Raw genomic sequence first — 14,074 nt, forward strand, 5'->3', positions numbered from 1 at the left:
CAAGAAGGAAAAACAAACCAAACCAAACCCAAACAACTTAGGGAAGGGCGGGGAGAGGGCCATGAGAGATGCGCGGTTTCCCACCCCTCCCGCGCAGCCTGCGCAGCCACGCAAAGGCGAGGGCAGCGCTTTTTCTTTTTTTTCTTTTTTTTTTTCCTTTTTTTTTTTTTTTTTATATTGCGCGGGGACCGAGAGGAGAAGCAGCTCAGATGGCAGGAGACCAACTTATCTCCAGCGCCTAGGTCAATATTTTGGTAGGGGCTTAGGGATGAGCGCTGGAAATTAAACAGCAAGTAATTGATTCTAGTTTGCTCCGAAATTAACCGAACTGGCAAAATGCGATCGTCAGTCACGACCCGAGGAGATCCGGGAGGTGATTACTTGTGGGGGGGCTTTATTTGAAGAGGTCTCATTGATTTTGCCTCCTTCTTCCAGGGGAATAAAACACAGCCTGTCGGGTTCATTAAGGGACTGGAGCCCAACAAACTTCCCAATATCACCGAAATAATTTAATTTTCTTTTTCCCCCTGTCTTTTTCAGGACCAAGGGATGGAAGAGGGATAGAGAAGGGGTTTCTTTTCCCGAAAGGGCATTTTGGAAGGCCGGATCTCCAGGTGTTACACACGGCGCCGGCAGCCGCGGAGCCTGCAGCACCCCCGGCCACCGGTCCTGCGGAGAGGCGCGGAGCTGCGCTACTGCGGAGGCTCCCCCGCCCTGCGAGGGGCTGCCGACCGACTCCCTCCTCAAATTTTTCCTTCTCTATCTACCTGACATCAACTTATATTTTCATTTTCTTCCTTCTTCCCCTTTCCTGCACCTGCTAGGGACCCTTGTCTGCGACCACCCTGCCAGGGCACGGCCCGGACCTTCCTCTTCCCCTTCCTTGTCCTCATCCTCTTCCCTTCTCTTTCCCTTCCCCGATCCGCCCCGCAGCAGGAGCCCGGCCCGGGACAGGCTTGTGCGGGACAGGGTGATGGTATTGTGGGGGGCAGGGGGGGCTAAAATCCGGGAAGGTGTTTTCCACCACCCCGTTTGTTTTTGGGAAAAGTTGACCGAGTTTATCTTCCAGGAGGAGGAGGAGGGCGCGGGAACGGGGCTGCTGGCGGTGGGAAGAGGAGGAAGACAGTCCCTCAGACATCCTCCTATTTGCCGATCAATGTATTCGCACCTTCCCCTCCCCGCTCCCCCATCCTTCCTCCCCCAGCCCCTCGCTTGCCTCCCATAAAGTATGTGCTGTGGCTGACAATGCCCAGGGATTTTTCTCCGCCCCCCCCCCTTTTTTTCCCTTTTTTTTCCCCTTTTTTTTTTTTTTTTTTTTTTTTTTTAGCGAGCCCCTGAGCACATCCTGGGTGGTCGGACCCGCGCAAACACAAATACAACCCTATGGCTAAGCTGGAAACAATGTCCGCAATGTAGACAAATGTCCGGCTTCTGTTGGAACCCTTTGTCTCGGCGCAGTTTTTGCATTTATTTCAGTGGCGAAATAATACGTGATTGACGCCCTCTTTCAATGTGTCCTAACTGTTGGGAATAAATCTGAGGTTGTTCCTAGTTGTCATGGTATTCAACCTCACTCAATGGCTATCTCTTCATCCATTTCGGAGTCCTTCCCCGATCTGGGGGGAACCCCTTCGGGCGGCCGCTCCCCGGCTCCGCATCCCTTGTCCCGGGGGGAGGGGCCTGGGGACACCCACCAGACATCCAGCTTCCCTTGCCAGCAAACCTCGGCCTTATCCATCGATTTATTCCCCACCTCGGCTCGACCTGCCTGGGGACGACGTTTCGCTGAGATGGGACAGGTTTTAATTCCTTCCCGCCCGCGGAAACCGAAGGGAAAAAAAAAAAAAATAAAAAGGGGTGATAATCGCGACAAAGGCCCGGGCGACGATACAGCGTCCCGAATTAAAGAAGCTGGGCAGAAAGGGACTGCCCGAGCATCCCCGGGACGGCAGGGCTGGCGGCCCGACTCCTTCGGGCAGCTCCGGCCCTCGGGCTGAGAGGAAGAGACGGACTTTTTATTATTAAATAATAGAAATAATAATTGAACCAAACCAAAACTAAACTCAAACATCCAAAGCCAAACAGAACTGCAAATGCCACGAGACGAGCAGAGGGTCTGGTGGGGTCCGAGGGCGGTGGGAGAAGGGGTGTCCCCGGGGGCAGCCGCTCCTGTCCGGCCCCTGGACGGGAGACACGAACCCGGGGTGGGCTTTGGCTGGGCCCCGGCACCACCTGAGAGGTAAAAGGATTTTTCCCAGGGGAGAGCCGGCGCTCCCGTTCCCCGGGAACCCGCGGGGAACAATGGTCCCTTGTGGGCACACAAAGCCCCAGGGGCCACCGCCCCCTCTCCGCGCCCCGGCACCCAAGGAGGAGGTGGGTGGCGGGAGGGGGTCTCCCACGCGCGGGCAAGGCTGCGGGCCGAAGCCTCTCTCTCTTGCCACGGCCGTGCCGTGACGTCACCGGCGGGGAGGGGGTGTGACGTAAGAGCCGCTCGGGCTACTTTGACGTCAGGAGGGGTCGGGAGGCAGCTCCGAGTCCTGAACCGTGCTGCGGAGCGAAAACCCGACGGCAATGCGGAGACTATCGCGACAGGCCCGGGGATGCTCCAGCCACCCTTAGAGACTGTCCCCAGCTGTGCCCCCCTCCGAGCACGCCCGTCCCACCCGGGAGCCCACCGGCCGCGCTGCCTACACCACGCGGCGGCCCCACCCCGCGGGTGGAGAGGTGGGCGATGCTCCAGCTCCTCGGGAAAGGGGGGTACACAACATGGGGGAGGGGGCGAAGAGCCTGCCGAAGGGTGTGGGGGCTCCCAGCCCGCTCCCCCGGGGGTTATTTGCACAAGGCCAGAAGAGGCCGGCGGCGCGGTGCGTGTACACAGGCTGAGTGGCTGCACTTGAGGACAAGTGGCTGTGCCGGCGGGGGAGTGTTTACCTGTTTACTTTCGCAGGTAGCTCAAACACCCGCTATTCGCCTCCCCTCCCTCCCCCCGGGGTGTTCCCCTCCGCCCCACTCTGCGCGGGGAGCGGGACCCCCACTCCGCGGCCGGCGGGTATTGATTTTTGGCGAGGTTAAAGCTTGTTTTCTTGGTAAGAGGATGATGGAGGAGACGCTCTTGGACGGGGGGAAAAGCCTTTCGGAGAGGCTGCGGGACCCAGCCACGCATGGGGGTGTGTGTGGGGAGCTGGTCTGGCAGCCCCGTAATTGCAAAGCGAGCAAGGGGGAGGGCGGGGGGAGCCCCCCGCTCCTGGGTTGGGTTTTTGAGCAACGAGTGCCTTCGCTTGTCTCGTCTCATCCCTCTTCTGGCCGGCGGCCCAAGGGCTCCCGCTTCTCGCCCGGCGCCGGGTCTCGCTGTTTTAAGCCCCCTGATTTATTCCCTACGTTGCCGAGTGATATTGCACAGAATAATATAAAATGTACATTATATATATTAAAAAAAAAAAAAAAAAAAAAAAAAAAAAAGTGAATGAATGGCGGGAGTGTCCCTGCCCTCCCGGTGTGGTTGGCTGACCTCCCTCCCACCCACCCCCGCACTGCATCCTCGATAACAGCCGTCAAGTGGGTTCGTTTATTGTTTGATTAGCCCGGAGGTGCGAGCTATTGTTTTCCCTCACTCCAGACCACAAATAAACAAACAGAACGGGTTGCACCTTGCCGCGGATTAGCGGAGCCTACATAAAGCCTTTGTTAGAAGGGAATGGGGGAAGGAAACAGGTTTATTTTGCCTCTTAGAACGGGCTACACTTGAAATAAATAGGGAGAGGGGAGCGATGCCCGTGTCGCTCCCGGTAATTGTTATGAGGAGCTTCACTTCGGGATCAGCTCCTGTAAGTAACACCCTCTTTGTTTTAAAGTGTGGCGGGGGAAAGGAGAGACGCTTCGTCGCAGTAAAGAGCTTTTTTGATTAAAAGAATATATACATATATAAAATAAAACTATAACTTCTAAATGTACCCTCCGAGAGCCCCGCACAGAGGGTTTTAAATCACATTTTTCCAGTGATAAAGTGGCAGCTCAGCATAGATGATGCCAGCACGGCAACGCCAGGCCGTGGGAAAGGGAGTGGAGACCGGGACCCCACGCCACAGGGTTACCTGGCCAGGGGCGTGTAAAATAAATAGCAATTAAAAAAATCATATTTTCTGAAATCAGGGGGGGAACCGAAGCCCTCTGAATCCTCCGTCGCTCTCAAGAACTTAATGGTAAGGTGCGGGGCTCGGACTTTTCTGCGAGGCGCGATTCCCGTTGATGCTATCGGCTGGAAAAACGGCATCAACAAAGGCGTTAAGGATGGGGGGTTTTGGGCATGAAAAGGGAAAAAAAAAAAAAAAAAAAGAGAGAGAGAAAAAAAGGGAGAAGGAGAAGGCTTCCTTACGGAGCCTCCCTAAAAAAGCCCCTGCCACCCCCAAAACCCCGGCGCCGGCCTGCTTTTCTCCCGCAGACAATTAATCTTCTCCAGGACGTAGGAATCTAAATGAGCTTTCCTATTCTCACGATTCCTCTCTATCTCCTTCCTCCCGAAGCTTCAAAGACAGAGAAATACTTCCAATTCACTGATACGCCTTAGGACTCTGCAGAACGGGATCTCGCCCGAGGCGGTGAATTGTCACAGAAATTGGGATTCCCCCCTGGCCCCCCCAACTTCCCTGGGGGCTCACGGGGTTATGTCAGAGCCGGAGGGCACATGTTAGGGCTTTGATAAATGTACTTTAATGAGATCTTTGAAAATTTTGCCAATAGTGGTGGTGGGGGCCGTTTGCTAAAGCCGTGCGGGCTAGCACAGAGCCAGCAGCCCCCCCGACCCAGCTATTTGTTTGTCTTATTTAATCCCCTCTACACCCCCCAAACTCCTGATGAAAGCTCTAAGCCCGGCCCGGGGCCTCCTTTCCCTTTTCAATTTATTATAAACTGTTTTATTTGCCAGGCAAACGTTTCGCAGCCCCCCGGGCAGCCCCCCACCCCCCCGGCTGTATTCCTGCCCATCTCTAATGATTAAACGTGTCCCGATGAGATTAAGCTTTTTGTCAGAAATGTTTCTCCTCAGGAAGGGAAAACCCGCGGGCGATGGCAATGGGGGATGTGGGGGGGATTTACGGCCCAGAGCACTTTCTTATCTCCGTTTACTTCTCTCACCCGCAAGCACAACGCGGGGGAATTGCGGGGGGGAGCCCGGCTGGCTGCGCAGGTAGCTGGGGGGAGAGGGGGGGGAGAGCTTTGGCGAGTTGGGGGGTGCCAGGGAAGCGTCCGAGGAAGCCCCCGGTGCCCGCACGCCCTGCGCTGGGGCATCAGTGTCTTTTCGGGAAAAGGATCCACCCGGGTGGGGGTGGGGGGGGAGGTGAGGAGCGACAGCGGGATAAAGGAGGGAAGGAGGCCAGGAGGAGGGAGCAGCCGGGGGGCCGGGGTCATTCCCGGTCCTCTGGCGTACTCTGCCGTCGCAGCCGAGAAGTGTCCCTCCGCCGGGGCAGCGGGGGGAGCACCCCCGGCTCCCCCCTCCCCGCAGCGGGCGGGCGGAGCGCCCCGATGGGGCAGCGCATCCCCCCGGCCCCGCCGACCAAGGGGGGCAACCGGGGGCGGGCCAGGGGTGGCCTCGCTTCGCCGTCGGGGCACAGAGACGCTTCCCCTCCTCGATACTGTCCCGTTCCCCCCCCCCGCCCAGTTCCTCCAGCATCAACTTGTACCTGACCCACCGAGCCCCCCACGCCAGCCCCTTCCCACCTGCTGCTCCCGTCTCTCCTCCGCGGTCCCCCCCCTTTTTTTGCTCCTTTCACCGCTGTCACCGTCGCGGCCCCTCTGCCCGTCGCGGCGGGGCTCACCTGGGGGCCGTGGGTCCCTAGGCGGGCGGCTGCTGAGCGCGGCGGAGGCTCCGCGCCTCTCGCATTGTCTCCGCAGGGGCGGCCGCTCCTTCTTCTTCCTCCGGCTTTACATCGCGCGGTCTGTTTGCTTTCCTCCCCGGCGGCTGACGCCAGGAGAAATACCGGCCATATGTTCGGCGGTAATAAATTGGTTATAAGCGCAAACACGACGGTTCCTGGATGGCTCTTTTAAGCCTGCCCCGGCCCTGCCGCTGAGCCAGCCCCTCTTCCCTCGGGGGGCTGAGCCCTCCCCCTGCCCCCCTCCCTTTCCCCAAAGATGCGGCGAAGCCGTTTTCTGTCTGTGCGGGGACTCCGGTCCTTTCTCCCCTCTCCCCCCCCCCCCACTACCTCCTCCCGTCGCTGCCCAAATCTTCCCTTGCTCCCCGCTCCTCCTCGGGGCAGCCCCCAACTTCCCCCAGCTCAGCCCCGGCTTCTCTTTACCAAGCTCGCCCTCTATAAATCTCTCGGTAGCCAAGGCGCTATAAAAACCCCATGGCCAGATGTGGCACGTTATTTATGTGTGAAAGCTCGTTTACATTAGATATGCTGATCCAAGCTTTGATAGCGGGGGTTTGTGCGAGATTAGAGCTGGGCTGCCAGAGACGGCTCCAGCTGCAGCCCCCCCCCTGCCCCTTTTCGGCTTGCTTTAATTGTTGGTTTGTTTGTTTTTTTTTTAATGGTTTCTTTATTTTATTTTATTTTTTAAAAGGGGTGAGGCGAAGGAAAGGTGATGGACTGGGCCGCTGTCCGACGTTCCTGAAGCTGGGTACAAAATGCAGTACCTGCTTGCAAAAGGTGTGACCCCCCTGGGAATACAGAGCTATGGAGAGGGTGCAGCTGGCTGGGGGGGCTTTCTGGGAGCCCGAGCCTCGCGGTCCAACCCCTTTCCAAAGGCTGTGGCTTAGGTGAAGACCACCAGCACATCCCCTCTGCACAGTGAGCCCTGCAGCTGCTTCCCTCCCCGAGGGGCCCTCCTTGCTGCCCACCCCCAGGGATCAGACCCCACGCAGTGGGAGGCTCTGCTGCCCCTCACCATCCCGGGGGGGCTGCAATGGTGCAAGCCGTGGGGTGTGCTCCATTTTCAGCAAAACTTTTTCCCCATATCCCCCCCAGGAACCTTGCATGGGCATCACGGGTGAGTGCTGGGGCTAGTGGGAGAGTCACAGGGGGCCTTCTACATCTCACCTCATCTGAGTTCTTGCCACCACCTGCCCTGTTTTTAAAAGCACTGGGGAGACCTTGGACTCCTCTGTGAAAATCCCCAGGGCCTAGGACAGATATCTCTTAGCTAAATACCCCGGTCACAGGCAGCTCTAACAGATAAAGTGATTGATCCTTATACTAATCAATAAAGATCTTGTTCTAGGCAATTAATAACTTTGCCATGCTTGTTTTGTTTGGATAAAATAGTGCCCAGCTTGCTGAACCCAGGGAGTGAAATTAGGGGAAAAATAATATCCTGTTGCCCTCAGAAGAACACAGATATAATTAGTGAGCTCTTTATTTACATACCTGTAAAGTCTTCAGCTTCCATAACAAGAGATTCAGCCTGGATGTCCAGGACCTGCCTCCTGCCAGTGCTCCAGAGGCAAAGCCTGATGCACCACAGGGGTCTGGGCCCTGCAGACATCCCCTGTGACAATGACAAGCTGTCTCCCAGGCTGTATTGTCAAACAAGCGGTGACTATTTAGATAATAAAAGCATTTTGTATTCATGACTGAAAAGGAAACCTTCTTGGAGGGCTCTTCAGTACCTGATGTGTGTGTCCCACCACCCCCTAAGGCTGCCAGACCCTGTGAGGAAGAGAGCAAAGTGGCTGACACAGATCTCCACACCGGTCCTGGAAATAGAAGTCTTTATTGGTGAGTCTGAGAGGCTTTCAGAGAACACATCTCACAGGTGGGGGAGAGGCTTTTCAGATGGGTATTTGTAGGTTTGTTGGGAAATGTTGCTTCAGGAAAAAGGTGGAGGAGAGGAGGAGGGGATATCTTTCTTATGTGGGTTTGTTCTCTCTTCCCAGACAGCCCCAATAATTGTAATGATTTGGTCAGGGAAGGCTGGACCCTCAAAGTATGAGGATGCATGAGGAAGAGCTACTGGATTCTTTCCAGGTCCAGGAAGAGAGGAAATAACATTGAACTGCTGCTCATCTGCATCCACTGGTGCCCCTTTGTGCCCCTGGCTCTGGGCAGGACCAAGAGGTACCCATCTCCAGGTACCCACCTCCAGGTACCCATCTCCAGGTGCCCATCTCTGTGTGACCCTCAGGAGGGAAAAGGCTTTTTTCCCCAATCCAAGGCTTCTCCAGCTTCTCAGGAGGCTCTTCCAGCTGCAGGGAGATGCCTGCCCTCCTCCAGTCACTGCACAAAGGGTAAGGAAACAACCCTTGGCTACCTCTGGAGCTGACTTTGAGCCAGCTCAGGCTACCTTGGCCCTCTGAACCCCCATTTCACCATCCCCAGTGTCCCCAGGAGGCTGGGTAGCAGCAGTCGGGGCACGGCCCCAGCACAGGGTGCAGGATGGGTGGTTTGTGCTCCTGTGGGTGTTTCTGAGCCAGTCCCTGGTGCTTTGGCCTGGCCAGAACCTGGTCCCATGAGGCAGGAAGGGGAAGCCTCGGGGGGTGGCCAAGGGGGCCTGAAGATGGGTGGTCAGGCAACCCGTGGGCTCTGTATTGTGTGGGCATCTGTGCCAGTCAGGAGCAGATCCTGAGCCTGGGCTGGCTGCACGGGGTGGGGTAGCTGTGAGCCCAAGCATTCCAGAGAGGATTTCAGATTTGGAGGCAAATATTTCCTTGTGAATCAAAGGAAAAGGCTGAAGGTTGGTGCCTGAGCTTGGGATGCTCAGGCTGCATCAGTTGGGGTGAAATCAATCTGAATTCCTTTCCTGAAGGAAAATATTTCCACTTTTCATACACACACACACACACACAGACTTCTTTTCATCAAGGTGAAGGAATTCAGCCTGACCAGCAGGACCTTCTCCCCTGGAGAGGACAGGAGCTCAGGGAAAGGGCCCACAGGGCACTGCATGTCAGGACACCTCGGGTGTTGGTGGAGAGCAGGAGCATTTTCTGAGTTGTCCCTCGTTCCAGCCTGTTTTCTATAGTGAATATAAAAGAGAACCTGGTCACCACCTAAGCCTTTGATGCCAGGGCCAGTGATGGTGGGATGGGAAGGGGGAGCACACCCACACGCTGCTCTAACAACCAGTGTGTTTGAGGAGCTTGGAGAGGACTATCTGTGCGTGTACACACCTGGGGAACAGATGGCCAGGGGCTGTCCCATGGGCTGAGCACACAGCACAACCTGCCAGTACCAAACCTGCTCCCTGCCATGGGGCTTCACGCTGAGAGAGGCAGAGGGGAGAGGGAAGAGGGGAGAGGGGAGGTGGAGCCCCTGGAGAGGCAGATGTGAAGGGGTCCTTTCTGGCCAGGTTTGATGTGGGCATCCCTCCTTAGCTGTCTCATTTTATTTGTTTTATTATTTCCAGAGGGCTGCAATGGGGAGGAGCAGGAGCAAGAGTTGGTGGGAGCTGGTGGGGCAGAGAGGTTGGTGCTGGGGGGTCAGTGGGGCCACAGCAGCCTCAAGTCACCACGTTGGTGCTCAGACACCAGCCCTTGGCCACACGGGGCTGGTGAGGGGCAGAGAGGGGTCCCCTGACATCAGGAGCTCTGCACAAGCCCTGGGGACTTGCTGGGGATGCTGCTGGCTTGTCCTGCTGGTGTCACCTGCCTGGCACTGCCAGTGCTGTTCCCAGCACAAGCAGGGATGAGGATTCCCAGTGTTTTCTATTGAAGGTCTGTGGTGAGGAGGAGCTGCCAGACCAAAAGGAAGGAGAAGAAGGGGTCTCCTGGTGATGCCCATGATGTTCCCACTCAGATTTCCTTCTTACTTCTATACAAAGCCCTTCCATCTCCTCCTCTTTGTCTCCAGCTAACCCTGGTCTTTCCACATGCACCCCAGTTTTTGGGTGGCACTTGCTGTCATGATTTTGACTTGGCTTGACAAAGAGTTCCCATGGAAGGTGATGTAGGTGGATTTAGCTCTCAGAGGACCTGCCATGGAAACAACTTGTACCCATGTGTTCAGGCTCCCCATGGGCAGCTGGGGAAGGGGGGTCCTGCCCAGGAGAGTTTGCCCAATTCTTCTAATCCTAGAGATGAAACAGATCCCCCGGGGTGCATGAGCAGGTGTGAGGGAACCAAGGGAGGTTGGGAAAAGAAAAGAAAAAGAAATCCAAGTGAAAGCAAGTGACACTGACACCTTAAACCCTGCCAGCGACGTGGGAGCCAACTAGGAAGGCACAGATAAGGAGCGCGGCGTATCGCGGGCACCCATCAATCACCCATCCATCTCCAGGAGCCCAGAGCCCCGGGTGGGGAGGCAGCTGCAGCATCACTGTCAGGAGGGATCAGGAGGCTGTTGGTGGGATGCTGACATCAGCTGAGGGGCTGGCTGGTGAGGTGGGGTTGGGATCACCCCTGCCAGGGAGGGTTTGACCTCATGCCATCCCCACTAGGGTGGTGGAGATGGGATGGGGATGGGATGGGGATGGGATGGAGATGGGACTCCCTGGCTCCAGAGCCTCTCTGGGAGGTGTGGGAGCTGAACTGAAGGGCTGCTGAGCTCCTTTTGGAGTTGGTTTCATCACTGTTCAGCTGAACTCACCCATCACTAAGGGTGCTCCCTAGGCACACCCCCAGTGACAGTGACTGCTGACCCCACTGGGCACGGCTGCTCCAGAAACACCATCAGAGCCACCTGGAGAAGAGCACATGAGGGGCTTTCCTGAAAGCAAACCTCTCCAGGTTCTCCCCATCAAGGCCCCACCACACCCAGGGAAGGGACTTCCTTGCCCTGGCCAGGTGCTAACCTGGGCTGCCCACCCCTCCATCCCCCCCTGCTCAGCCTCTGCCCACCCCCAGACCCCCACAGCTACATAAGCCCTGCCTGGGGGCTGCCCCCTCTTTGCTGCCCAGGCTTTGCTCCTTCCCAGGGCTTTCTGGCAGATGCTGACACCCCAAAGCAGGTGAGCAGAAGGCAAGGTAAAGGGGTTACACATTAACAGTGTGAGTGACTGCTCTCTCCTTCTGTCTCCTAACCCTTCCTAGTCCTGGGGACCTTGGTGCTGCTGCTCTGGCTAATGTGTAACCCCAGAGATTCCCTGCTGCCTTCCACAGGGATGTCCCAGTAGCTAAGGTGGAGATGGGGCTGTGCAGGGGACAATATTTAATCTTCCCCATCTTTGTGGTTAAATATTTTTCTAGTGCCCCTAAAGGCTTCTTTGGGGGCACAAAGCAAGCTTGGGGAGCTCTTGCAGTGAGGCTGGATCACACTGAGCCTGTTTTGAGGCTAAAACCTGGCTGCCAGGACACTAGTGTCTGCCCTGCCTGGGGTCTGGGGGCTCTGCTGCCTCCTTCTTTTTTTTGGGAATGGGCACCCCTGAGGTGCTGGGGCTGTGGGTGGTGTGGAGAACCCCCTCTGGGTGCTGGGGGGTTGCTGATTACCCAGAGCCTAAGAGGATGAGAGTGCTGCTGCAGCTCTTGTTGGCTGTGCCTTGCCACAGGGAGGATTAAAAACGTAGTGGTTGGGTTTTCTCCCAGGTGTACCTCTGGCTGCCCTTGCTGCAGTGGTGCCCTTCTTGCTTTGCACTGTTTTACTCCAAAACTTCAGTATCTGGGGTGTGAAGCCTGGGGAGAAGCAGGACAAGTCCCTGGGCAGCAGGTCTTGGCAGGTGCTGATTTAGGAAGCAGGGTGGGCAGGGGGAAGTGCCCATTTCTGTTGTTCACTCCGTGTTTTATTTCTAAGTAAGTAGTTGTGTTAGAAAACTCCTATCAAAGGTGGGTTTTGTTTGTTTGTTTTGGTGTTTTTTGGTGGGTTTTCCTTTCCTCTTAGTACAACTCAGTCAACTTCTGGCACAGTGCTACACACCCCTCTTATTCCAATAGTAGGTCACGTTGTGTACTAATCAGGATGTTAAATACTGTCTGTAAACCCAAGTTTCTCATCAAAGGGAGAGACCTGAGTGAACAGCTGAGTCAAGTAATGAATATCAGGAGGGTTCTGCTCTTCAAAGGCAGAGAGCTGTCGATCCTTTCTAAGATTAAACCCTGCTGTTTAAAAATAAAATAATAATTGGAAGTAAACCTGAAAGATTTACTTATCACCAAACATTGCTCCCACAGCAGCAGCAGCAGCAGGCTGAGTTCCTCCCCATGGGCTCAAAGAGCCCCAATCCTAGAGAGGGGCAGAGAGGAGGGGAATGGCTGCTGGGAGTGAAACCAGCCAGACTGGGGACACTGGTCTGGGGGTTCCTCAGAGAATGGGGCTCCTTGCTGGTGTGTGGGGGTGCTGGTGGCAGGGGCAGGGCAGCAGCCCTGGGTCCCATTGCTGCTGTAAGGTGTGCATGGAAAGCCAGCTGGAGGCACTAAAAATGAGGAGATTAACTGGAAAAAAGGGGAAGGAACCCCCCGGCACTCTGAGCTGTACCAGAGCAGGTCCAGCCTCCAAAAGCCAAGCTGCTCTGTGGAGCAGAGATGCAGGGGAGCAGATGAAGCTGCTGGTAGTGGTTTAGTTGGATGCTGGACACCTGACCCACATCTTCATCTGAGGGTAATTAATAGGCTGTGATGGAGGCAGAGAGATGCCAGGGCTGCTTCTCATCAGACCCAGCCATTTTGCTTTGGTTTTTTTTCCTCCCTCCCTTTCTCAGACAACACTCCTGTGTAGTGGAATGAAACCAAATGAGCTTCTTGGAGTAATTTTTGTATTTTACCTCTGTAATCTCTGGGTTTATTTAAATGTTTTCCTTGCGGTTATTTTGAGATTCTTTTTTTCTGTGTCAAACATCTCCTGTTGAATAACTCCTCAGACACTATAATTTCAGGATCAACAATGATGCTGACAATAGAGGAAAAAAATTACATTGTGAGGCACAGAAAAATGAACCCATATCCCCATCTTTATTGTGCTCTTCAGAGAGCACCTAGGTATCTGTATTCCAAACTAATGCAATGATCAGCTCCCCCTTGGCATGCTTCCTCTTTGGTTTTTACAAAAGGCAGAAGTACAGGCTGGTGTTAAACAGCTGTAGGGATGGTGAGACTGTGACCTCAGGTGGGAAGGCAGGGGATTTCAGGAGCAGAAAGGAGAAGCTCTTTGGGCTTGGGGGTGCTTGAGGCAGGAGCAAAACGTGGTTGGGGTTTCTGCAGCCCAGGACTGAACATCAGGATTTCTGGTTCCCATTTCTCCAGCCATTCCTGGAGCTGCCTGTGGCTTCAGCTGAAGCTGTGAGGCACCAGGGTAGGTGTGCCTGGAAGTCTCATGCTCCATGGTTATCAAATTTGCCCAAGATTCAGGCAGCTTTGGCAGCTTTTGGTTTCATCCTAGTGAGGCACCCTGGGGGGATGCTTGCTCGGGGTTTTCCTCTGCCCTCCTGGTTGTTACCCAATTCAAATAGGATCAGGATCCTTAAAAAAAAATAATAAAATCCAAACCACAGAAAACCACCCAACAAACAAACAAATCTCCTGAAACCCAAAGGGAAAACCCAGAGATGGTTTCCCTGCTCTCAGCAGCCCCTGCAGTCCATGGGGCACCTTGCTTCAGTGGCACCAGGCTTTTTTTTATTTTTATTTCTTTTTTTAAGCAGCAGCCCCCATCTCTGGTGCAGAGGGCTGGTGCTCAGCAGCTCCAGGCTTTGGGGCTGTTAATCATTATTCACTAAAGCAGAAGCTTGTCTGGAGCTGGGGGTGCAGTGTGCAAGCCAGAGGAGAAGATGACAGCTCAATGAAAGAGGTTCAGTGACTTGTTCTTCATGTTCTGGCCACCTGGAATATTTTCCTTGAACTTCCTGCATTCAGGCAAAAGCCCTACATTATTTTCTGAAGGACATCGGGGATAATTTTATTCATAACAGAATAAATTCTGTGACTGTCTGTAAAAGAATAAATGAAGAGACTTAACACAGCGAAGGCTGTGGAACATGTCACAACTGTGGCATTTCATTGAATATGCAGCATCTCTTTCTCGACTTGAGTGAATTGAAGAGCTTTAAATATATTCAACAACTCTTGTAACTACAAAAAAAAAGTAAAGCAAGTGCATTACTGGGGTGGCAGGTGTCAAGTGACTTAGCGTTTTAACATTTTCATTATGCTGGGAACAGTAAACAGAAAAGTAAAGGTTGTTGGGTTTTTTTTTTTTTTCCTATAAATTGCATAAAG

This window comes from Calypte anna, chromosome 3 (genome assembly GCF_003957555.1).
Source record: "Calypte anna isolate BGI_N300 chromosome 3, bCalAnn1_v1.p, whole genome shotgun sequence".
In the NCBI taxonomy this organism is placed as follows: domain Eukaryota; kingdom Metazoa; phylum Chordata; class Aves; order Apodiformes; family Trochilidae; genus Calypte; species Calypte anna.